At 44.0% G+C, this 24,725-nt stretch overlaps 1 protein-coding gene across 5 annotated transcripts in view; it reads left to right on the forward strand.

Annotated features, from left to right (window-relative positions):
* pou6f1 (POU class 6 homeobox 1) overlaps nt 1–24,725 on the forward strand; it is a 298,595-nt gene that overhangs the window by 40,886 nt on the left and 232,984 nt on the right. The window contains exon 1 of one of the 5 annotated variants that reach the window (XM_068024509.1): nt 4,884–4,961. The exons of the other annotated variants lie outside the window; for them this stretch is intronic. The gene's annotated coding sequence lies outside the window, so the exon portion shown is untranslated. Of the gene's footprint in view, nt 1–4,883; nt 4,962–24,725 lie in introns of those variants that run through there. 5 annotated transcript variants of the gene reach the window in all.

Genomic DNA, 24,725 nt, shown 5'->3' on the forward strand with positions numbered 1-24,725 from the left:
TACTAATCCTACATTAATCCCATATTCCCTATCACATCCCCACCATTCTCCTACCACTACCTACACTAGGGGCAATTTACAATGGCCAATTTACCTATCAACCTGCAAGTCTTTGGCAGTGGGAGGAAACCGGAGCACCCGGCGGAAACCCATGCGGTCACAGGGAGAACTTGCAAACTCCGCACAGACAGTACCCAGAACTGAACCCGGGTCGCTGGAGCTGTGAGGCTGTGGTGCTAACCACTGTGCCGCCCTCCACTGCGTTACTGTGCCGCCCTAATTTTGCTAACCAATCTCCTGTGGGGGACTTTATCAAAAGCCTTCTGAAAATACAAGTATACCACATCCACCAACTCCCCTTTATCAGTTCTGTTAGTAAAATCCTCAAAAAAAACTCCCAACAGGTTCGTCAAACATGATTTCCCATTCATAAATCCATGTTGACTATGCCCAATCAGATCATTATTATCCAAGTGTCCATTTATCACATCCTTTAGAATAGATTCCAGCATTTTCCCAACAACTGATGTAAGGCTAACAGGTCTGTAATTCCCTGTTTTCTCTCTCCCTCCCTTCTTCAATAGTGGGGTGACATTTGTGACCTTCCAATCTGCAGGAATCGCTCCAGAATCGATAGAATTTTGGAAGACGATCACCAATGCATCCAGTATCTCCATAGCTACCTCTTTCAACACTCTGGGATGTAGAATATCAGGTCCGAGGGACTTATCAACCTTCAGCCCCATTAATTTCTCCAATACAACCTTCTTACTAATACTAATTGCCTTCAATTCCTCATTCCCCCTAAGCCCTTGGATCACTAATTCTGGGAGATTTCTTGTATCTTCCTCAGTGAAGACAGACACAAAGTAATCATTTAGCTTCTCTGCCATTTCTCTCTTCCCCATTATAAATTGTCCTGACTCTGCCTGTAATGGACCCACATTGGTCTTAGTCAAACGTTTCCTTTTTACGTACCTGTAGAAGCTTTTACAGTCTGACTTTATATTTTTTGCTGGCTTACATTCATATTCTATTCTCCCTTTCTTTATCAGTTTCTTGGTTCTCCTTTGCTTTATTCTAAAATCCTCCCAATCCTCAGGTTTACTGCTATTTCTGGCAGCTTTATAGGCCTTTGCTTTTAATCTTATACAATCCTTAACTTCCTTTGTTAGTCACGGTTGACTGCCTTTACTTTTGGGGTTTTTGTGCCTTGAAGGAATGTATAGTTGCTGTAAACTATATAATATTTCTTTAAAGACTATCCATTGCCTATGTACTGTCATACCTTTTAATGTATTTTCCCAATCCACCTCAGCCAATTTGCCCATCATACCTTCATAATTTCCTTGTTTAAATTTAACACCCTGGCTTCAGATTGAACTACCTCACTTTCAAACATAATGTAAAATTCTATCATATTATGATCACTCATCCCTAAAGGTTTTTTTACAACAATATTATTAATTAGCCCTTTCTCATTACATAATACTAGATCTAAAATAGCCCGTTCTCTAGTCGGTTCCTCAACATACTGCTTAGAAAACCATCCCTACTATACTCCAGAAACTCGTTTTCCACAGCATTAGTGCTCATTAGGTTTACCCAGTCTATATGCAGATTGAATTCACCCATGATTACTGTATTACCCATGCCACATGCTTCTCTAATCTGCTGATTAATACCATGTCCCACACAACCAGTACTGTTTGGTGGCCTATAAACAACTTCTACCAGTGTTTGCCGCCCCTTGCTGTTTCTTAGCTCCACCCAAACAGATTCCACATTTTGTTCTTCCGATCTGAGATCCTCCTTTACTAATGTACTGATCCCATCCCTTATTATCAGTGCAACACCACCTCCTTTGCCTTTTTGCCGTTCCTTCTAAAATGTCGAATATCCTTGAATATTCAGTTCTCATGGCCAAACATGGGCAAAGAAACCTTGCGTTGATTACCACCTATTGTCATCCCTCAATGGATGAATCAGTACTCCATGCTGAACACCTCTTGGAAGGAACACCTGAGTAGCAAGAGCACAGAATGTAATCTGGTGGAAGGCAGTAGCAGGGTGGGGCGGAGCGGAAAAGAGGGGTAGTGGGGAACCACAATGTCCAACACCATGCGTACTTCAGTCACACCGCTATTGACAGAGCACTGAAGGACGTGGCTGCCAGAATGGGTCTGCGGCAGGTGGTGAGAAAACCAACAGGATGGAAAAGCCTACTTGCTCTCGAGTTTTCCAACCTATTTGCTGCAGATGCATTTATCCATGACAGTATTGGTGGGAGTTGTGTTGTTGCCTTCCAAATCAGTGTTCACCCTTCCCGGAACTCCACTCTTGAATCCCTCCAATCAAGATTCCACCCTTGCCACCGAACCAAAACAGCTTTCATCAAAGACACAAATGACATCCCGCGTGACCGTGACAAAGGAAAACTATTCCTCCTTGTCCCTCTCCACCTGTCTGCAGCCCCCGACACCCTCGATCACACCAACCTCCTCCAATGCCTCTCCAAATGCCATCAAGCTGGGTGGAACCGCACTCACCCGGTTCCAGTACTATCCATCCAATCAAAGCCAGAGAACTATCTTATATGGCTTCTCTTCCCACTCATGCAGCCACCTCTGTGTCCTCCAAGGCTCCATCCCCGGCCCCCTCCCACCCCTCACCTACATGCTGCCCCTCAGTGACATCATTCAAAACACGTGTACATTGACGACACCCAGCTCCATCCCACCCCCACCTTTCCTGACCCTTCACTGTCTCCAAATCATCAAACTGTCTATCTGACATCCAGCACTGGATGAGCAGAAATTTCCTCCAATCAAACACCAGGAAGACCAAAACCACTGTCTTCAGTCTCCAAAAAAATATTCTGCTCCATCTCTCTCCCTGCCAACTGTCCAAGGCCGAACCAGACGGCCAGCAACCCCGACGCAACACTTGGCTGCCAGACGAGCCTTCAACCACAAATTAAAGAGGAACATTATTCTGGGAAGTTGGTGAATACTGAATATTCAAATGAGTTACCAGGAAATCAACATCTAGGACTAGGAAGGATGATTTCCATGCACAACAGTGCACCTTGCCAGATATGTCTATAATTTTTTTAAGTTCTTTCATGGGATTTGAGCATCGCTAGCAAGGCTAGCATTTATTGTCCATCCCTAATTGCCCTTGAGAAGGTGTTGGTTAGCTGCCTTCTTGAACTGCTGCAGTCCATGTGGTGTAGGTACACCAACAGTGAAGCATTTTTGTTTTGGATGTATCATGTTGTATCATCTCAACTCTAGCAATACACTTGTAAATGTTTTCTATTCTTTCAATAACCATTTTTGTGGTATGTACACAGAACCCTAAATGTGGTCTAAACTAGGTTCCAGGAGTGGGACTGATTGGATAGCTCCGTGGAGAGCCAGCTGCCAAATGACTCCATGACTCTGTTATTGTCTTCTTTCTTTCTGTCATCCTCATATTGGGTTAGAAAAAAACAGATTCACTGACAGAAAATGACCCAGCTAGTTTTGATGGAAAATAGCCCCCCACAGCATGTGACAGGTATCTGAGGCAGGGGCCAAGCCATTCAATACAAGCAGTTTATCAGTTTGTTTGAAGAGTTCTGTTTAAGACACACATTTAAATTTATTTTGCCTTGGTCAAATTTTGTAAGTGTATTTTAGCCTGTCTTCCAATTCACCAGTCTGCCCAAAACAATCAGCAAGATATACATAGGCCAAAGAGACTCTGTGGAAGGTTAGCAATGAACTGCCGTTCGTAGTTAAGCTAAGGATTTTGAGCCAGGTTCAGTTAATGTTGGAGTTTAGTGCAGCAGATTACACTTTTTTTTTACCTCCAAGGAGGGTTAGCTAAGCCAGTAACTGCTGTATGTCTACCGTACATTATTGTACATTGGTTTGACAGTTTACAGCCTAATCCACAGTCTAATGCATCTTCTGAAGTCAAGGAAGATCATGTGAGAACACAGATTTTAACTAGTAAGTCGAATATAGTGATAAGAGTTTTCTGTTTGACCCCTGAGAATGCTACGAATTACCTAAATATTGGGCAGGTAAAGGCACTCTGATTCGTAAGGACTGAAGGTTTGCCTGCAGGAATGGTCTGAAACACTGGAACTGAGAAAATTAACTGGAGTTAAATCTCCAAGTCATCCAAGCAAGATTGAGTAGTTTGCACAGCATAGCAGATCACCATAAGGCTGCATTTGGATGGGCACAACTGCATTATCTCCTTCTTTAAAAAAAACATGGGCAGAAATTTAACTCCCAGGGGTGGTGTGGGTTTAGGTGCAGGTGGGGATGAGGTTAAAGCCCCAAAACGTGGCGTCAGCTCAGAGGCCAAACATGATCCTGCCCATTTTTGGATTACACCAGGGAGAGTTTGGAGGTGAGCAGGGAGCCACCGTGAAACTGTCTGCTAAGTAATTAAAATATTCAATGAGGCAATTGATTCTGCTTTTAACCTGGAATTCTGGCTTTTACAGCCAGAGCATGGGTTTCCCGAGCTGTGTGAAACTCGCCAGGGTCAACAAGGCGAGAGCACAACAGGGAGTCATTGTTCATTGAAACTGTCAGCCTGGAAATTGTTTAACTAGTGAAACTGACTTGCTGCAGCAGTGCCTATGGGAAAGGCTTGTGTTCACAGCACTTGATCTGAGAGCATGATTACCCAACTTAACAGATGACGTGCAACTTTTTGGAAGTCATCTCACCTACCTTGAATTTTACTTCCCTTCATCTGAAATTCTCTGGTGTCAACCTTCACTGCAGCATGGGAGCAACTTGTGCACCTTCGGTTTGGACCTCTGATGAGGAATAAGAGCAGCCACAACACCAGCAGCACCAGAAGCCACACCAACAGCAGCAACAGCTGCCTGCTCCACAGCCACATGCCACTTCACAGGGCAGAGGGAATGGACACAGAACTCCAGCTCAAAGGAGGTGAGACCTCCCCGCCCCCCCCCCCCCCCCCCCCTCCAACACACAGTATACAGGCAGAGGATCAGCTCTCAACATGGCTGGTCTGACGTATGAGGAGAGATTGAGTCGGTTAGGATTATATTTGCTGGAGTTCAGAAGAGTGAGGGGGGGATCTCATAGATACCTATAAAATTCTAACCGGACTTGACAGGGTAGATGCAGGAAGGATGTTCCCGAAGGTGGGGGAGTCCAGAACCAGAGGTCATAGTCTAAGGATACGGGGTAAACCTTTCAGGACTGAGATGAGAAATTTCTTCACCCAGAGAGTGGTGAGCCTGTGGAATTCACTATCACAGAAAGCAGTTAAGGCCAAAACATTGTATGTTTTCAAAAAGGAGTTAAATATAGCTCTTGGGGCGAAAGGGATCAAAGGATATGGGGAGAAAGTGGGAACAGGTTACTGAGTTGGATGATCAGCCATGATCATAATGAATGGCGGAGCAGGCTCGAAGGGCCGAATGGCCTACTCCTGCTCCTGTTTTCTATGTTTCTATGTGTGAGCACCCATGCCTCAGGAGGCTAAGGCATTCATGGCAGCTCGTTGGTGACATCCGCAGCCTGCTGGGACACAACTGCTAGTTTCCAGAAAGCCTGGTGCTGAAGAATAAAATAAGAGCCAATCTTTACACACTTTTATAACCATTCATTCACAGAGATACACATTACAAATATCCACCTCCTAAGCACAAAATCCACTTCCAGTTTGTTCCTATTGATAGGAGCCCAAGCGAATCCCAGTTAATACCCACCACCTGCATCCAATTAAGAACAAAGAACAGTACAGCACAGGAACAGGCCATTCGGCCCTCCAAGCCTGCGCCGATCTTGATGCCTGCCTAAACTAACACCTTCTGCACTTCCGGGGCCCATATCCCTCTATTCCCTTCCTATTCATTTTTCGTCAAGATGTCTCTTAAACGTCGCTATCGTATCTGCTTCCACCACCTCCCCTGGCAGCAAGTTCCAGGCACTCACCACCCTCCGTAAAAAAAACTTGCCTCGCACATCCCCTCTAAACTTTGCCCCTCGCACCTTAAACCTATGTCCCCTAGTAACTGACTCTTCCACCCTGGGAAAAAGCTTCTGACTATCCACTCTGTCCATGCCGCTCATAACTTTGTAAACCTCTATCATGTCGCCCCTCCACCTCCGTCGTTCCAGTGAAAACAATCCGAGTTTTTCCAACCTCTCCTCCTGGCTAATGCCCTCCAGACCAGGCAACATCCTGGTAAACCTCTTCTGTACCCTCTCCAGAGCCTCCACGTCCTTCTGGTAGTGTGGCGACCAGAATTGCACGCAATATTCTAAGTGTGGCCTAACTAATGTTCTGTACAGCTGCAACATGACTTGCCAGTTTTTATACTCTATGCCCCGACCGATGAAGGCAAGCATGCCGTATGCCTTCTTGACTACCTTATCCACCTGCGTTGCCACTTTCAGTGACCTGTGGAACTGTACGCCCAGATCTCTCTGCCTGTCAATACTCCTAAGGGTTCTGCCATTTACTGTATACCTCCCACCTGCATTAGACCTTCCAAAATGCATTACCTCACATTTGTCCGGATTAAACTCCATCTGCCATTTCTCCGCCCAAGTCTCCAACCGATCTATATCCTGCTGTATCCTCTGACAATCCTCATCACTGTCCGCAACTCCACCAACCTTTGTGTCGTCCGCAAACTTACTAATCAGACCAGCTACATTTTCCTCCAAATCATTTATATATACTACAAACAGCAAAGGTCCCAGCACTGATCCCTGCAGAACAGCACTAGTCACATCCCTCCATTCAGAAAAACACCCATCCACTGTTACCCTCTGTCTTCTGTGACCGAGCCAGTTCTGTATCCATCTTGCCAGCTCACCTCTGATCCCGTGTGACTTCACCTTTTGTACCAGTCTGCCATGCGGGACCTTGTCAAAGGCTTTACTAAAGTCCATATAGACAATAGATCCCCTTCTCTCCACATCTGGGGTATTGTGTGCAGTTTTGGTCTCCTTATCTGAGGAAGGATGCTCTTGCTATGGAGGGAGTGCAGCGAAGGTTCACCAGACTGATTCCTGGGATGGCAGGACTGACGTATGAAGAGAGGTTGGGTCAATTAGGCTGGTATTCGCTCGAGTTTAGAAGAATGAGAGGGGATCTCATAGAAACCTACAACATTCTAACAGGACTGGACAGACTAGATGCAGGAAGGATGTTCCCAATGGCAGGGGAGTCCCGGACCAGGGGTCACAGTCTAAGGATAAGGGGTAAGCCATTTAGGACTAAGATGAGGAGAGATTTCTTCACCCAGAGAGTGGTGAACCTGTAGAATTCTCTACCACAGAAAGCAGTTGAGGCCAAATCATTAAATATATTCAAGAAAGAGTTAGATATCGTTCTTACGGCTAATGGGATCAAGAGATACGGGGAGAAAGCGGGAACAGGTTACTGAGTTTGGATGATCAGCCATGATCGTATTGAATGGTGGTGCAGGCTCGAAGGGCCGAATGGCCTACTCCTGCTCCTACTTTTCTATGTTTCTATGTTTGAAGTAAAAATTAGACTTAATATGTACAATCAAAAAAACAAATTATATTAAGATTTCCATATTCTGTACAAAGTATTACATTGCGAGATGCCCCTTCTCTACAACCCCTAACGATTTCTTTGTTTCACTAAAACAAAAGTACATGTGCAATCAGACAGTTGGTGACTTGCATCCACCCATTTAATGCTAGAGATTTCCTTTCTCCCCAACATTTGTTTCAAGCCAGCAAAGTGTAATCTTTTCTCATTCACTTTTCATAGAGTGTACATTATCCTACAATGAACGATTATTTATCTACATAACTTTCAATGGGTATACTATCTTCAGTATGTCCATTGTATAGAATCTCACTTAAAATATTTGACAAATAGAACCCCATATCCACTGCCTCCACAAGAGTCAGTGTTTCATCAGCTAAAGTACTTTTAACAACCTTTTTTATTTTCTTAGCTTCCTAAGCTAAAGGACAACATTCCCATTTTCACCTATCTGAAATATTATGAAACCAGCTGCACTCGAGTACTCATCAGAAAGATTATCATGTGAAGCATCACTAAAATAGCTAGTTTCATGTTCGTTGAGTCACCTAAGGATGGGAACTTAAGTGCACATTTCTCTTGACTGTATTTTCTTAATGCTTTATTTGCCCTTAAAACATGCTCTACTTTAGGGTCTTTCATTGTAATGCTTGGCTCCAATACATCAAAACTAACATCTGGTCTGGTCTGAGTGCACAACCGGTTCAACTGACTAATCATGCTTAACAATTGCTCTCTCTCTTCTTGAGATATAACATCATCTTACTGTGATGACCTAGTGCGATTAACTGGGATGGGAGTAACGCTCTCTAAATAGGATTGTTGATTTAAAGTTATTCCAGACCTACCCTGCTTAATATCTAAACCAATATATTTAAAATGTGGTTGACTCTTAACTGCACTCTGAAATGGCCTAACAAGCCACTCAGTTGTATCAAACCGACAATGGGCACTGACCTAGGCACTGGAAAAGTCAAAGGCACACCTGCCCAGTCAATCCTACAAAGTGCGCCTCACTAACATCTGGGGACTTGTGGCAAAATTGGGAGAACCGTCCCACAGACTAGTTAAGCAACAGCCTGGCATAATCATACTTACTGAATCATGTCCAAAACTCCTCCATCCATCATCCCTGAGTATGCCTTGTCCCACCGGCAGTACAGATGGACCAGAGTGGGCAGCATCGTGGTATATAGTTGGGAGGGAGTAGCCCTGGGAGTCCTCAACATTGACTCCAGACCCCATGGGTGAGGAAACCTCCTGCTGATTACCACCTACCACCCTCCCTCAGCTGATGATTCAGTACTCCTTCATGTTGAACATCACTTGGAAGAAGCACTGAGGGTAGCAACGGCACAGAATATCCACCATCAAGAGTGGCTCAGTAGCACCACTGCTGACCAGGTTGGCACAGTCCTGAAGGGCATATCTGCCAGACTGGGCCTGTGGCAGGTGGCGAGATAACCAACACAAAGGAAAAATCTACTTGACCTTGTTCTCACCGATCTACCTGTTGCAGATGCATCTGACCAAGACAGCATTAGTAGGAGTGACTACCACACAGTCCTTGTGGAGACGAAGTATCGTCTTCATCATGTTGCGTGGCACTACCACCATGCTAATTAGGATAGATTTAGAACAGACCTATCGGCTCAAAACTGGGCATCCATGAGGCGCTGTGGGTCATCAGTAGCAGCAGAATTGTATTCAACCTGTAACCTCACGGCCTGGCATATACCCCACTCTACCATTACCGTCAAGCCAGGGGACCAACCCTGGTTCAGTGAGGACTGTAGAAAAGCATGCCAGGAGTAGCACCATGCATACCTAAAAATGTGGTGTCAACCTGGTGAAGCTACTACACAGGCTAAACAGTGTAAGCAGCATGCTCTAGATAAAGCTAAGCGATTCCACAACCAATGGATCAGATTAAAGCTCTGCAGTTCTGCCACATCCATTCGTAAATGGTGGTGGACAATTAAACAACTAATCAGAGGAAGAGGCTCCACAAACATCCCCATCCTCAATGATGGGGGAGCCCAGCACGTCAGTATAAAAGAAAAGGCTGAAGCATTTATAGTCATTGTCAGCCAGGAGTGCTGAGTGGATGATCCATCTCGGCCTCCTCCTGAGGTTCCCACCATCACAGATGCCAGTCCTCAGCCAGTTTGATTCACTCCACACCAAGAAATGGCTGAAGGCTCTGGATGCAGCAAAGGCTATGGACCCCGACAACATTCCGGCTGTGGTACTGAAGACTTGTGCTCCAGATCTAGCCGCGTCCCTAGCCAAGCTGTTCCAGTACAGCTACAACACTGGCAACTACCAGGCAATGTGGAAAATTGCCCAGGTATGTCCTGTCCACAAAAAGCAGGATAAATCCAATCTGGCCAATTACCACCCCATCAGTCTACTCTCAATCATCAGCAAGATGTAAGGTCTCTCTTGGAACCAGGGGATATGGGGAGCGGGCGGGAAAGTGGAGTTGAAACCGAAGATCAGCCATGATCATATTGAATGGCGGAGCAGGCTTGACGGGCCGTATGGTTGACTGCTGCTCCTATTATGTTGTTATGTTCTTGACAGCGCTATGAAATGGCACTCAACAACAACCGGCTCACTGATGCTCAGTTTGGGTTCTGTCAGGGGCATTTGACTCCAGCCCTCATTGTAGCCTTGGTCCAAACATAGACAGAAGAGCTGAATTCCAGAGGTGAAGTGAGAGTTATTGCCCTTGACATCAAGGCAGCATTTGACCGAGTGTGGCATCAAGAAGCCCTCACAAAATTGAAATCAATGGGAGTACGGGGTAAACTCTCCACTGGTTGTTAGAGGTCAATCATCTCAGCCCCAAGACATCACTGCAGGAGTTGCTCAGGTTACTGTCCTAGGCCCAACCATCTTCAGCTACTTCATAAATGACCTTCCCTCCAACATAAGTGGGGATGTTTGCTGATGATTGCACAATGTTCACCATTCGTGTCTCCTTAATACTGAAGCAGTCCGTGACCACATGAACAACATTCAGGCTTGGGTTGATAAGTGGCAAGTAACATTCATGCCACACAAACGCCAGGCAATGAGCACCTCCAACAAAGGAGAATCAACCATCTCCCATTGATGATCAATGGCTGAATTCCCCACTATCAACATCCTGGGGGTTGCCATTGACCATAAACTGAACGGGAACAGCCACTTAAATACTGTGACTACAAGAGCAGGTCAGAGGCTGGGATTTCTGCGACGAGCAACTCACCTCCTGACTCCCCAAAGCCTGTCCACCATTTACAAGGCACAAGTCAGGAGTGTGATGGAATACTCTCCACTTGCCTGGATGGGTGCAGCTCCAACAACACTCAAGAAGCTCGACATCATCCAGGACAAAGCAGCCCGCTTGATTGGCACCCCATCCACCACCTTCAACATTCACTCCCTCCACCACCGACGCACAGTGTGTACCAACTACATGATGCACTGCAGCAACTCACCAAGGCCCCTTCGACAGCACTTTCCAAACCCACGACCTCTACCGCATAGAAGGACAAGGGCAACAGATGCATGGGAACACCACCACCTGCAAGTTCCCCTCCAAGCCACACACCTTCCTGAGTTGGTACTAAATCACCATTCCTTCACTGTTGCTGGGTCAAAGTCATGGAACTCCCTTCCTAACAGCACTGTGGGCGTACCCACACCCCAAGGACTGCAACGGTTCAAGAAAGCAGCTCACCACCACCTTCTCGAGGGCAATTAGGGATGGGCAATAAATGCTGGCCTGGCCAGCGATGCCCACATCCATGAATGAAGAAAAAAAAAAGAGCACATCAGAGCATGGGAGTTCTGCAGTGAGTCACTCGCCTCCTGTCTCTCCAAAGCCTGTTCACCATCTACAAGGCACAAATCAGGATTGTGGTGGAATACTCTCCACTTGCCTGGATGGGTGCAGCTCCAACAACAGTCAAAAAGCTTAAAATCATCCAGGATAAAGCAGCCCACTTGATCAGCACCCCATCCACCACCTTCAACATTCACTTCCTCCACCACCGACGCACAGTGGCAGCAGTGTGTACCATCTACAAGATGCACTGCAGCAACTCGCCAAGGCTCCTTAGATAGCACCTTCCAAACTCACGACCTCTGCCAACTAGAAGGACAAGAGCAGCAGGCGCATAGGAACACCACCACCTGCAAGTTCCCCTCCAAGCCACACACCATCCTGACTTGGAACTATATCGGCTTTCCTTCACTGTCGCTGGTTCAATATCCTGGAACTCCCTTCCTAACAGCATTGTGGGTGTACCTACCTCACATGGACTGCAGCGGTTCAAGAAGGCAGCTCACCACTACCTTCTCAAGGGCAATTAGGGATGGGCAATAAATGCTGGCTTTGCCAGCGACGCTCACATCCCATGAATGGAAAAAAGGAAGCCCATAAGCCTGACCCATCCAATTTTAAATTCTACTCTAATCTTATCAGTAACACATTTCTCAAATTCTGTCGTACCACCTCAGAGGAAATTATCAGCATGCATCATGAAGATGCCTGAAAGTTTTCCTTTATGATTCCAATAAAGCATTGCAGGATTTGCTTTTAGTTAAACACAACCTATTTTCAGCAAAATAGATCTCACCGAAAAATGCCTGACCCTGGACATACACATCTGTATAGTTTCCATAGTTTTCCTTCTACATCTGCTGCCTCTTTGGGCCGTTTCAGAAACACTTCTCTCTGAAAAGTGTCGCCTTGCAGAAATGTGGCTTTTATTTTGATTGATCTACACTCCCATAACAATGTGGCTAAAAAAGCTAAAAAGATTTACAAGATCACTTTTCCAGCTGTAGGAGAGACCACTCTCTGTATCACCCAGTCGCACTTCAAAACCCCTCGCAACTAGCCTTGTTTTAGCCTTTTAAGCCCCATCTGGAAGGACTTTTTCATTACAAATCCATCTATATGACGAAGCTGGTTGCCCCATAGTTGGTATCTCAGAATAAACTCCAAAGTCTTTCAACTATCTAATGTACTTTGTTTTGTCTCTCTTATTTGAAAGAAGAGCAGGGGAGTTATCCCCTTTGTCCTGGCCAATATTTATCCCTCAAACAATATCACAAAATCTGTTTGTCTGGTCGTTATCACGTTGTTATCTGTGGGAGCTTGCTGTGCCCAAATTGGCTGCCATATTTCCTACATTACATCAGTGACTAGTGTTACAGCCATGGGTGGTTCCCATTGTTCAACTCCCACCTGACCGTAGCAAGTTTATTTTGTTATCCGGGTTTGTTTTTTTGTCAAATGAATAGATCATGACCGGTTTTCTTGTCCCTTATCCCAAAATTATCGCAACCGCATCCATTCACTTATTCACACACACACACACACATATAGAGAGGAAAAGGAGTAAGTGGGTTTAAGTGGGGATAGGTTTTGGAGGGTGTTGATGTTGGTTGTGGTGGTCACAGTAAACCTGTTGAATTCTCTTGGCGGTCAAGTTCTCATTGGTTGCAGGCCTGAGGTGTTTGTAGGTTTCTCTCTTGGTTGAAAGTTCAGTTGAAGACAGTGGATCACTTTTAGTTCACTGCTGTATAAGTGCAGATATAGAATTCTACAGCAGGACACGTCCCTTCTGGTTTGCTGGAAACAAGCTTCTTGGATGCTGCTTTCTGGGTCTCTCTCTCGCTCTCTGCTGCCTTTTAAGGTAAAGCTGTGTTACATCTCACCTCTGTCGGAAGACAGGTATTTTCTTCCCTGTAGTGATCGACCGTGGCCTAGGATATGGCTACTTCACACCTTCTTTGTTTCAGAAGAACCCATTCAATTCAAAAGTGTCTATTGATGGGTTCAGGATGAGAATAATACAGTTATGATGTTTCCACTTCATGCTGCCTTAGTTTCAGAAAAGCCCATTAAATTCAGGAATATATCAGGATGGGTGTAGGATGGGTGCAATTGACACCTCTTTCAGCTTTGAAGATATTCCTTTGTGCCTGTCACACAGTTTGAATATACAGAGGCCAAGTCTTTTAACTTTGGCCATTTTGGAGCATATTGTTCACTTTTTAAAAGAAAGATCCATTTTTTACAAGACAAAGTCAATTTTTGTAACTCTTCAGTTTTTGTCCATAATTTTTCATATTTGCACTTCTTGTATGTGTGACACTAGACTTCAAAAGTACTTCATTGGCTGTAAAGCACCTTGAAACGTCTGGTGGTCATGAAAGGCTATATAAAATGCAAGTCTCTTTTTCTCATGAGTTTATCCTCAAGTTTATAGGTGGCCACCAAAACTTCACGATTATGAGGACTTCTGCTTCTAGTTCTCTTCCCAGACTGTTCCGTGGTCTTTATTTCATTGTCTAATCTATTCAAGACAAGGCTTTTACTTGCAATTTTATGTCTATTGGGACTGCTACTGCGAGGCCTCCCTCTTGCACTATCAGAGGTTCTTTCTTCATTACGTGATCATTTTCTGACGGAAGAGTCACTTCTGGACCACTATCAGTATCTGCATTGCGCTTTCTCACCCTTCAATCTTTCACCCCATTCTGCCAGTCCATGGACCTCGCTTCTTGGCCATCATCCTGAACATTCAACCAATATTTAAACTGGGCACTCGCTTTTCCTGCACATCCCACAATTGTCATAGCCCTCCATTCACTAGTGGAATATCTGTCACCTGAGTACCCACTCTGGGCAATTTGCCTTTCGATGTGATGGCTCTGTCCTGTGTGTCATGATCACTCACATTACCACTATCCAATCCTTGATCGACCATATTCTGTTCCTCAGGACCTTTATCACAAAACATATGATCATTTGAGGTACAACGTGCCTCGTTTACTTCTATCAGCTGCTCAGAGTCCGAGAGTTTGTAATTAATTCTGATTAATCATGAGGAATGAACCTTAACAGTTTGATTGCCATGTTTGATAACTGCTGTTTTGCATCACAATGTATTACCTTACCAGGGCCTTTCCATTTCCTAAGACCCTCCCTTTTATAATGCACCAAATCTCCTGAATTTAACTCTGCCTCAGATGGTCTTATACAATGCCTCAGAGCTCTCCGAATTTACTGAGAGAGCTCAGCCTTGAAGAAAGCCTGGTGTCCTGCATGTAAAGCATTCAAATGTGCAGAAACAATGGAACTAATTGTAGTAGCCTCTAGAGCAGGAGGACTATCGCACAATACAGAAGGCAATTTTGGATTTCGCCCAGAGACTAATTGACAGGGACTCTCGTCTCCAACCATCTGGAGTGAATTCTGTGCCAGGGTGATTGTCAACTTGCAGTCTGGTTGATCAGTTAAAATTTTATGCAGCATTTCATCGATCACTGCATGATTCCTTTCACAGAGTCCATTGCTGAAAGGAATTTCAGCTGCAGTATTCATAACCACAATGTTCATGTTTTCACACGTCTCTGAACTCGTCATTAGCAAATTCCCCTCCATTATCAGTCAAAAACTTTGCTGGTGTCTCGCGCCCACCAGTCCCTCACCATTTCTCCATGATTTGTCTAGAATAACCATTTTGTCCTTACTAAGTGTTATTGTAGAAAAACTAATTCTGGTCACCAGGTCCATAAAATGGAGAATGAAAATATTTCTGTCTTTGTCCCATACCTTTAGATCCATGACAACTACCTCGTTAAAGTCACATTTCAATGGGAAACTTAGAATAGGAAGCGGCGGTGTCCTCCAATATGTTTTACAAATTTCACGCTTCTCACTAATCTCTTCTATTATCCTTGTATACTCTTCATCAAACACATCTACCTCCTTTACCAGGGTTTTTAACCTTAAGACAAGCAGAGCAAACACATTGATGTAACTTTAAGACAATTTTCTTTTCTTCTCTCTGATTCTTATCACCTGATGCCATGAATACTTTCCCAACACTCTGATGAAAAATATCAGGTTTTGTTAAGGGGATACAATAATGTCCTGACTGGGTAAACTGCAGATCCACTGACTTTCGAGAAACAATTGCCTTATCATCTTCCATATCAAGTTTCATTTGTGCCTTTTTCATGGATGGTTTACTGAACAGCATAGGTATCTCACTCGAGACTACATCAGTACTTATAAAATGGCTTACTCCAGCTATTTTACATGGAAATGCAACTCTCTTTAGTGACCTCAATGAGTTATCATCACCAAACTTAAAGCAAGTTGTTATGACCAGGTGAGAAAGGTGTCTGGGGATCTTTTACTGTCTTCACCTGGTCTTATTGGAACAGGATTTTATTTCTTTAACACACTTTGTTTTGAGCTCCCCTTTAGTGAAGCCTTGTTCACAGCTTTCCAATTATAAGGCAAAGAAATGAGCACACCAGGTTTTTCTTGGGTATAAAGAAGAAAAGTGAAATTTATTAAATCTTAAACTTAAACTCTGATACGGTTAACGCCTACAGATATACGACGTGCCTACGCTAGCATGCACACGCAATACACACACCTGCAAATAAGGACATAAAAAATAAAATGGAGAGGTTTGAGGCAGTCTCTAAAAGGGCGTTTCTTGTTACTGTTTCTGTTTCTGTGGTTCCAGCTCGCCGTAGAGTCCTTGATTGTAGACAGCTCTTACTTTTTGTTGGGACCCAGTATTCTTCTTAAATCTTGCTCACTGCAGAGACTTTTCTCTCTTGGGGTTCATATGTCTTCAATGGTTTCCGAAGCTGGTGAGAGCGAGATGACAGCAGACAGGAGAGAGGTGTTCTCAGTCCAGGAGAAAACAGCCTTCTGATTTCAAATTCCTTGTTGGGAGTTCAAATTCAAAAAAACTCCAACAATCAGCCAGCCATGTGACCAAACCGGTCCGAGCATGTCTGTTTGTGTATTCGGCCATCTCAGCAGTTAACCTGGAATGCTAGCCTTTCCACCTTCAACATCTGGTAATCAAAAGTCCATTGTGGATTAAATTGGAGCAGGGAATAGCTCCTTTGTCCTTTGAAGTACTTGTCTGTTAATATGCTAATGTCTCTCTCCAGTCAGGGGCTTGCAATTTTAAGTTTTAATGTTCATGTGGCAAAATTAATTTTCCTCCTTCTTGGTAGGTGGGAGGCTTGCCTGACAAAGTAATACTTTTATACTCCTTAACCTTGCATCGATCCTCACTACTTAGTGAATCAAGATAGCATTTTAACCAATCCGTTTCACATACTGTTGAAGTGCATGCACTGTCTAGCAATTCACAGTTAAACAAATCCGTGACCAAGACATTCGTCGCAGGACTAAAATCCCTTGTGACCAGTATAATTTGTTCAGATTCATCATTATCTTCATCCTCTTCCTCAGAATTCTCTGTGTCATGGCCTTTGAGGGCTCTGTCTCTCCGCTGTGGGCAGTTCACCGCATAATGATACTTTGAGTTACAGCTGAAGGACTTATTAACTGTTCTTTGGCCACTCCTGGGATTCATTTGCCTATTTTTGCTGTGCCAATTCTGTCTTCTGCTATAATAGCCAGATCTGCTACAGGTGCTTTTAACATCATTTTGCCTGTCCTTAATTCTTCTGTTGTAGTGACACCTGTGTTTGGTATCTGGACTATTTCAAAATATGGCAGTCATTGGGTCTTTTATTCGTTGTGTCACCACAAAATGAGTCATTTGTTCGATGAAGGCTGAAGGAAAAGACTGTTCCCCAGGAATTGTTTCAAGGCAGCAGAGATTTGATCTAACAGTTAAAACCAGTTGCCTGTCCATATGAGGCACCCTTTGCACAATCAAGTAATTTAAATGCTAATACCGTTCTAGGAATCCCCAAATTACATTTCTTCATCTTTTATACAATCTGTTGAAGTCCATGATATATTGTTACGTGGAATGACCATCTATTTTCCACAATCTATCAAATTCTGACCATGCCTCAAAGGCATTTAACACATAATCTCTCTTGTAGATTTCATCCAAGAACTGAAATAGGAGGCCCAGACCTTCATCATTAGGCAACTGATGGCTGCCCATATCACAAAATACTTCTGCTTTTATTTCTTGTAGGAGTCAGTGGTCCAAGAGGTTCAAGGACCTCAGGAGGGCAGGAAAAGGAGTGCATAACACGCTCAGATGCTCAGCCCCACGCTGTGACTTCCTCAACATTGTCCTGCACAACACATGTAGTGTTGTAGTGTTTTGAAATTGCCTTTGCATTGTACATTGTGTAATCTAGACGCTGCTGTAGAACACACACTCCTCAGACCAATGCACCTTGAAGCTCATAAGAGCATAAGAAATAGGAGCTGGAGTAGACTATTTGGCTCTTCTAGCCTGCTCCATCATTCAGTATGACCATGGCTGATTTTCTACCTCAGCTACCCCTTCCCATACTATCCCCATATCTCATAGTATCCAAAAATCAATTGATCTCTATCTTGAATATACTCAACAACTGAGCATCCACAGCCCTCTGGGGTAGAGAATTCCAAAGTGTCACCCACATTGGAGGTACAATGATACAACATTCATGGAGCAACTCTGAAGAGTTATGAAGAAACTGACTTTTTCCTTTTAAAAAAAAAAAGAGCCTTCATTTTTAAAAAGTGAACAATGGTCCAAAATGGCTGCCAAAGAGAAGGGGATTAACCTTTTGTCTATTCAAATAGTCTGTCAAAGACAAAGGACAAATCTTCAAAGCCAAAAGGTGATAATGAAACCTATCTCACACCTATCATAGAAACATTCCAGAATTAAATGTCTTTTTCTAAAACAAAGGAGGTGTGAAGTAGCCATGTCCTGGGGCATTGTGTGATCACCATGGGAAATACACCAGAATGTCTCCTAACAGGAGATGAGAAGTGACAGTTTTAGCTTACAAAAAGACAGCCAGAAAGAGAGAGAGCGAGAGAGACTGACCCAGAAGGTGAAGCTACTTGTAACTGATGGCATTCCAGAAAGCCAGAAAGCACATGCCCTGCTGGAAAAAATCCGACATCTACATCATGCAGCACAGAGAGAGCTAGAAGTGACCCACCATCTTCAACAGAACCTTCAATCAAGAGAGAAATCTACAATCACCACAGGCCTGCAACTACCTGGACTTTGAGTCTCGAGAGTTGAACAGGTTTATCGCAACCCTTCTCCCCACCAAAAACCCACCTACCTCTTTCCCTCCACTATTTGTTTCTTCTGTATGTTTGCAAGCGAATGCGTGAGTGGATGAGGTTGCAACAATTTCAGGATAAGGCATAATTGACTTTCTGTTTTTAAAAACCTACAAGAAAACCTGTCGCTGTCTGTTTATTTGAAAAATAAAACAGAAAGGGGCTAAACTCTTAATACATATACATTTGCTGCGGGCAGGTGGGGAGTTGAACAGTGGGAACCACCCAAGTCCCACCACGTGGCCGTAACAAAAGCTTCATAACCCTCTGAGTAAAGACGTTTTTCCTCATCTCAATCCTAAATGGCCGACCACTTGTTTCAATGGCCTCGCCTTGTTTGCTCTTTGGTACTGATGCAACCCATGTACACTTATCTTCTTCATTCTTCCGCTGGTCGTATGGCTCTGACTCCGAGAACATCAGAGGGTAATCATTCCCCACAATTTGCACTTGCTTTCTGTCATTTTCCACAATGGCCATTAGGATTTTAGTTTTCCGGTCTAAAACTTTTTTTCATAGTTTCCAATCTTCACCTTTAGGCAGCTGTCCTCTGCTGCCATATTATATTCTGGAAAGCCAGGTGGTGTAGGATACAACCGGAGCCAATCTCTTCACACTTTTATAAGTATTTATTCAGAGATACACATTACAAACATGCACCTCCTAAACTCAAACCCCAGTTCCAGTCTGCTCCTATTTATAGGAGCCTAAGTGAATCCCTAGTTAATGCCCACCACCTGTATCCAATTAAACACAATTAATATACAAATAACACTGACCTCCATCTCAGTGGACTAGCGTGGGCACGCATTGTCAACGGGCATTAAGATGGTTATCGCTGGAGTCCACCAACCCCCCCCCCCCACCCCCAGCTCTGGTTCTCTGCCTTTCCCTGGAGTTGTGTGATCTCTTCTGGAAGTGAGGAGGTGCCTTGAGAGAGAGAAATGAGTGGCTGGGGAATCTAGAACATGGTGTCACTGTCTCAGAATAAGTGATCAGCTATTTAGGACTGAGATGAGGAAAAATTTCTGAGATGAAGCATCCACAACCCTCTGGGGTAGAGAATTCCAACGATTCACAACCCAATGAGTGAAGAAATTTCTCCTCATCTCAGTCCTACATGATCAGCCCCTTATCCTGAGACTGTGCCCCCGTGTTCTAGATTTCCCAGCCAAGGGAAACAATGTCTCAGTATCTACCCTGTCAAGCCCCTTCATAATCTTGAATGTTTCAATGAGTTCACCTCCCATTCTTCTAACCTCCAGAGAGTATAGGCCCAATTTACTTAACCTGTCACCTTAGGACAACTCTCTTATCCCAGGGATCAATCTCGTGAGCCTTTGTTGTACTTACCCCAGTGCAAGTATATCCTTCCTTAAATATGGAGACCAAGATTGCACACAGTATTCCAGGTGTGGTCTCACCAAAGCCCCATACAATTGTAGCAAGACTTCCTTATTCCTGTACTCCAATCCCCTTGCAATAAAGGCCAACATGTCATTTGCTTTCCTAATTGCTTGCTGTACCTGCATGCTAATTTTCTGTGTTCCTTGTACAAGTACACCCAAGTCTCTCTCAACATCAAGATTTACAAGTTTCATGCTTTATAAAAAACAATCTGCTTTTCTATTCATATTACCAAAATGAATAACCTCACACTTCCCCACATTATCCTCCATCTGCCACCTTGTTGCCCACTCAATTAACCTGTCTATAACTCTTTGCAGCCTCTTTGTGTCCTTCTCCCAGCTCACATTCCCACCTAGCAGCAGCAAACATGGATGCATTACTCTCTGTCTGTTCCTCTATGTCATTAATATAGATTGTAAATAGTTGAGGCCCCAGCACTGATGCTTGTGGCACTCCACTAGTCACAGCCTGCCAACTTGAAAATGCCCCATTTATCCCGACTCTTTGCTTCCTGTCCATTAACCAATGCTCTATCCATGCTAATATATCACCCCCAACTCCATGAGCCCTTATCTTGCATTTTTGCCTTTTGTGTGGCACCTTATCGAATGCCTTTTGGAAATCCAAGTGTACTACATCTACTGGTTCCCCTTTATCTACCCGACTAGTTGCATCCTCAAAAAAACTCCAATAAATTTGTCAAACACGATTTCCCTTTCGTAAAACCATGCTGACTTGTCTGATCATATTATGATTTTCTAGGTGTATTGTTAAGACTTCCTTAATAATAGATTCCAGCACTTTCCCGATGACTAATGTCAAGCTAACTGGCCTGTAGTTCTCCGTTTTCTCTCTCCCTCCTTTCTTGAATAGCGGTGTTACATTTGCTAACTTTCAGTCTGCTGGGACTGTTCCAGAATCTAGGGAATTTTGGAAAATCATAGCCAGCGCATCCACTATCTCTGCAGCTATCTCTTTTAGAACCCTAGGATATAGGCGATCAAGTCCTCTGAATTTGTTGCATTTTAGTCCCTTGAGTTTCTCCAATACTTTTTCTCTGCTTATATTGATTACCTTAATTTCCTCACTCTTATTAGCCCCTAGAGTACCCTCTATTTCTGGGATGTAACTTGTGTCTTTTACTGTGAAGACAGATACAAAATATTTGTTCAATGTCTCTGCCATTTCTTTATTCGCCAGAATAATTTCTCCTGTCTCTGCCTCTAAGGGACACTTGTTTACTTTAGCTACTCTCTTCCTTTTTATATACTTGTAGAAGCGCTTGCATTCTGTTTTTAGATTACTGGCTAGTTTACTCTCATTTTATTCCCTTTTTATCAACTTTTTGGTGGCCCTTTGCTGGTTTCTAAAAAATCTCCCAATCCTCAGACTGGCTACTATTCTTTGGAACATTATAAATCTCTTCTTTTAATCTAATACTATCCTTAACCTTCTTATAAGCCAAGGATGGATCTTTCTTGCTGAGTTTTTTTTTCAATGGAATGTATTTTTGTCGAACATTTTGAATTGTTTCTTTAAATGTTTCCCACTGTTTATTTACTTCCACACCTTTTAGTCTGTTTACCCAATCAACCTTAGCCAGCTCTCTCCTCATATCTACGTAATTGCCTTTGTTTAAGTCTAAGACTCTTGTTTGTGATTGGAGTATGCTGTTTTCAAACTTAATGTGGAATTCAGTTGTATTACGATCACTATTTGCCAGTGGATCTTTTACAATGACATTACTAATTAACACTGTCTCAATGCACAATACTAGATCTAAAATAGCTTTATCCCTCGTTGGTTCCACAACATATTGTTCCAGGAAACTGTTACGAAAGCATTCGACAAACTCATCTTCCAGGCCACCTTTGCCAATTTGATTGGTCCAGTCTATATAACAATTAAAATCCCCCACAATTACTACATTGCCTTTGTTACAAGCTCCAATAATTTCTTGTTCAAAGTTCTGTCCAACGTTTATAAATACTGTTATAACTAAAATACTCCCAGCAGTATTTTCTGACCCTTGCTATTCCTAATCTCCACCTATACTGATTCTACTTCATGATTTTCTGAGTCAAGATCCTTTCTCACTGATGTCCTTATGTCATCCTTTACAATAAAGGCTACTCCTCCTCTTTTTCCATTCTTGTCATACAGGCCCCCAACTGCCAAGAATGAGGCATATTAATTTTGGCACATGGACATTAAATTTCAAATTGTTGCTGGGAAGACGAGAAGGCCTGATACAAGGGTTGCCAGGCCCCTGGCTGGAAAAACATTTTTGCATATTAACAGACAAGTATTTGTAGACCAAGGACCATACCCTGTCCCACCCAATACACAAAGCCAGAGGTGGTTGTACCAGTCACGTGACTACCCTGCTGGTCAACTTGGTGAGTTTTAAATTGTAGAGACAGAGTTTGAATGCACAGAAAGCTGTTTGCTCCTGGATTGAAATGACCTCTCCTGGCTGGCTTGCCACAACCTCTCCTGTCTACTCCCATCTCTTTCTCACGGAACTCCAAAAAATCCACTGAAGACACATGAACCCGAGGAGAGGAAAGTCTCCGACAGTGAACAAGGTTTAGGAAGAATGCTGGCCCCAATGAAAAGCCAGAGCTACCTACAAAAGGACTCTACAGTGAGCTTGAAGAACTGTAACAACTACTCTTCAGATATTGCCTCAAACTTTTCCACTTTATTTTTCTTCTGCTCATTTCTGTCTCTATTTGCATGTATGTATCATGTATGTATGCTCGTGTGGGCGCGTCATGTATCCGTAGGTGTCAACCGAATTAAAGTTTAAGTCGAATAAAATTTCACCTTTCTTCTTTAAACCTAAGAAAGCCTGTTTGTGTTGGTTTCTTTATCTTATAATTGGAAAACAGTGAACAAGGGGGAGCTCAAAACACAGTGTGTTTAAAAAATAAAGCCCTGTTACAGTAAGACCAGGTGAGGGCTGAGAGGGAACCCAAGACCTCTTTCTCACCTGGTCGTAACACTCTCTTTTCGAAATATTGTGTACCCTGGACTATTTATTTCCTAACCTTGGTCACCTTGTAACCTTGTCTCTGCAATGGCGATTAGATCTAAACCACTTATCTCTATTTGTGCCACTAGTTCTATATTATTGGGGATGCTCCATGCTTTCAGATCAAGAGACCTCAGCTTTTTATTTAATACTAATCCCTGCATGGACCATACTCTCTGATGCACTATAACCGTTAAATTCTCTGACCGGAACTTTCATGTCGCACCCCCACTACCCCCACCCCATGCCGAGAGCAGGCAGGAGGGGGGCGGGGGTCATAAAATCGAGTGGGATGTGGGGAGGCGCCATTCCTGTCACCTACCTGCCCCTGCTGCTATTTTACCAGCGGCAGGGGAGGTGGCAAATGGCCCGCTCGTCCCAGACCAATTGAGGCCCTTAAATGGCCAATTAATTGTTGCTTAAGGGCCTCCTCGTGGGCACTTCAGCACTTGAGGCCACCCAGTAATATATGGCGGCCTCCTTGCAGGCTCGGGGGCGGGAGGGGGCCCTCCTGATCAATCACACTGTGCCTCACAGAGGGCCCCCCCAGCAGCATGGGCTGCATTGGAAAGGTGCAGAAGTAACAGGGTTGTTGTCATGGGTGAATTCAACTTCCCTAATATTGATTGGAACCTCCTTAGTGCAAATAGTTTGGATGGAGCAGATTTTGTCAGGTGTGTCCAGGAAGGTTTCCTGACTCAATATGTAGATAGGCCGACTAGAGGGGAGGCTCCGAAGAAGGGTCACTGACCCGAAACGTTAACTCTGCTTCTCTTTCCACAGATGCTGCCAGACCTGCTGAGTGATTCCAGCATTTCTTGTTTTTGTTTCAGATTTCCAGCATCCGCAGTATTTTGCTTTTATTATAGAGGGGCGGCTATGTTGGATTTGGTGCTTGGCAACGAACCAGGCCAGGTGGCAGATCTCTCGGAGGGAGAGCATTTCGGTGATAGTGATCACAACTCCCTGACCTTTACTATAGTCATGGAGAGGGACGGGAGCAGACGGGATGGGAAAATATTTAATTGGGGGAGGGGGAATTACAATGCTGTTAGGCAGGAACTGGGGAGCTTAAATTGGGAACAGATGTTCTCAGAGAAATGCACGACAGAAATGTGGAGGTTGTTTAGGGAACACTTGCTGCGACTGCTGGATATGTTTGTCCCGATGAGGCAAGGAAGGGATATTAGGGTGAAGGAACCTTGGATGACAAGAGATGTGGAACAGCTAGTCAAGAGGAAGAAGGAAGCTTACTTAAGGTTGAGGAAGCAAGGATCAGACAGGGCTCGAGAGGGTTACAAGGTAGCCAGGAAGGAACTGAAGAATGGACTTAGGAGAGCTAGAAGGGGACATGAAGAAGTCTTGGCGGGTAGGATTAAGGAAAATTCCAAGGCGTTCTACACTTACGTGAGGAACAAGAGGATGGCCAGAGTGAGGGTAGGGCCGATCAGGGATAGTGGAGGGAACTTGTGCCTGGAGTCGGAGGAGGTAGGGGAGGTCCTTAATGAATACTTTGCTTCAGTATTCACTAGTGAGAGGGACCTGGTCGTTTGTGAGGACAGCGTGAAACAGGCTGATATGCTCGAACAGGTTGATGTTAAGAAGAAG

The sequence above is a fragment of the Heterodontus francisci genome, chromosome X, assembly GCF_036365525.1.
Source record: "Heterodontus francisci isolate sHetFra1 chromosome X, sHetFra1.hap1, whole genome shotgun sequence".
NCBI lineage: Eukaryota > Metazoa > Chordata > Chondrichthyes > Heterodontiformes > Heterodontidae > Heterodontus > Heterodontus francisci.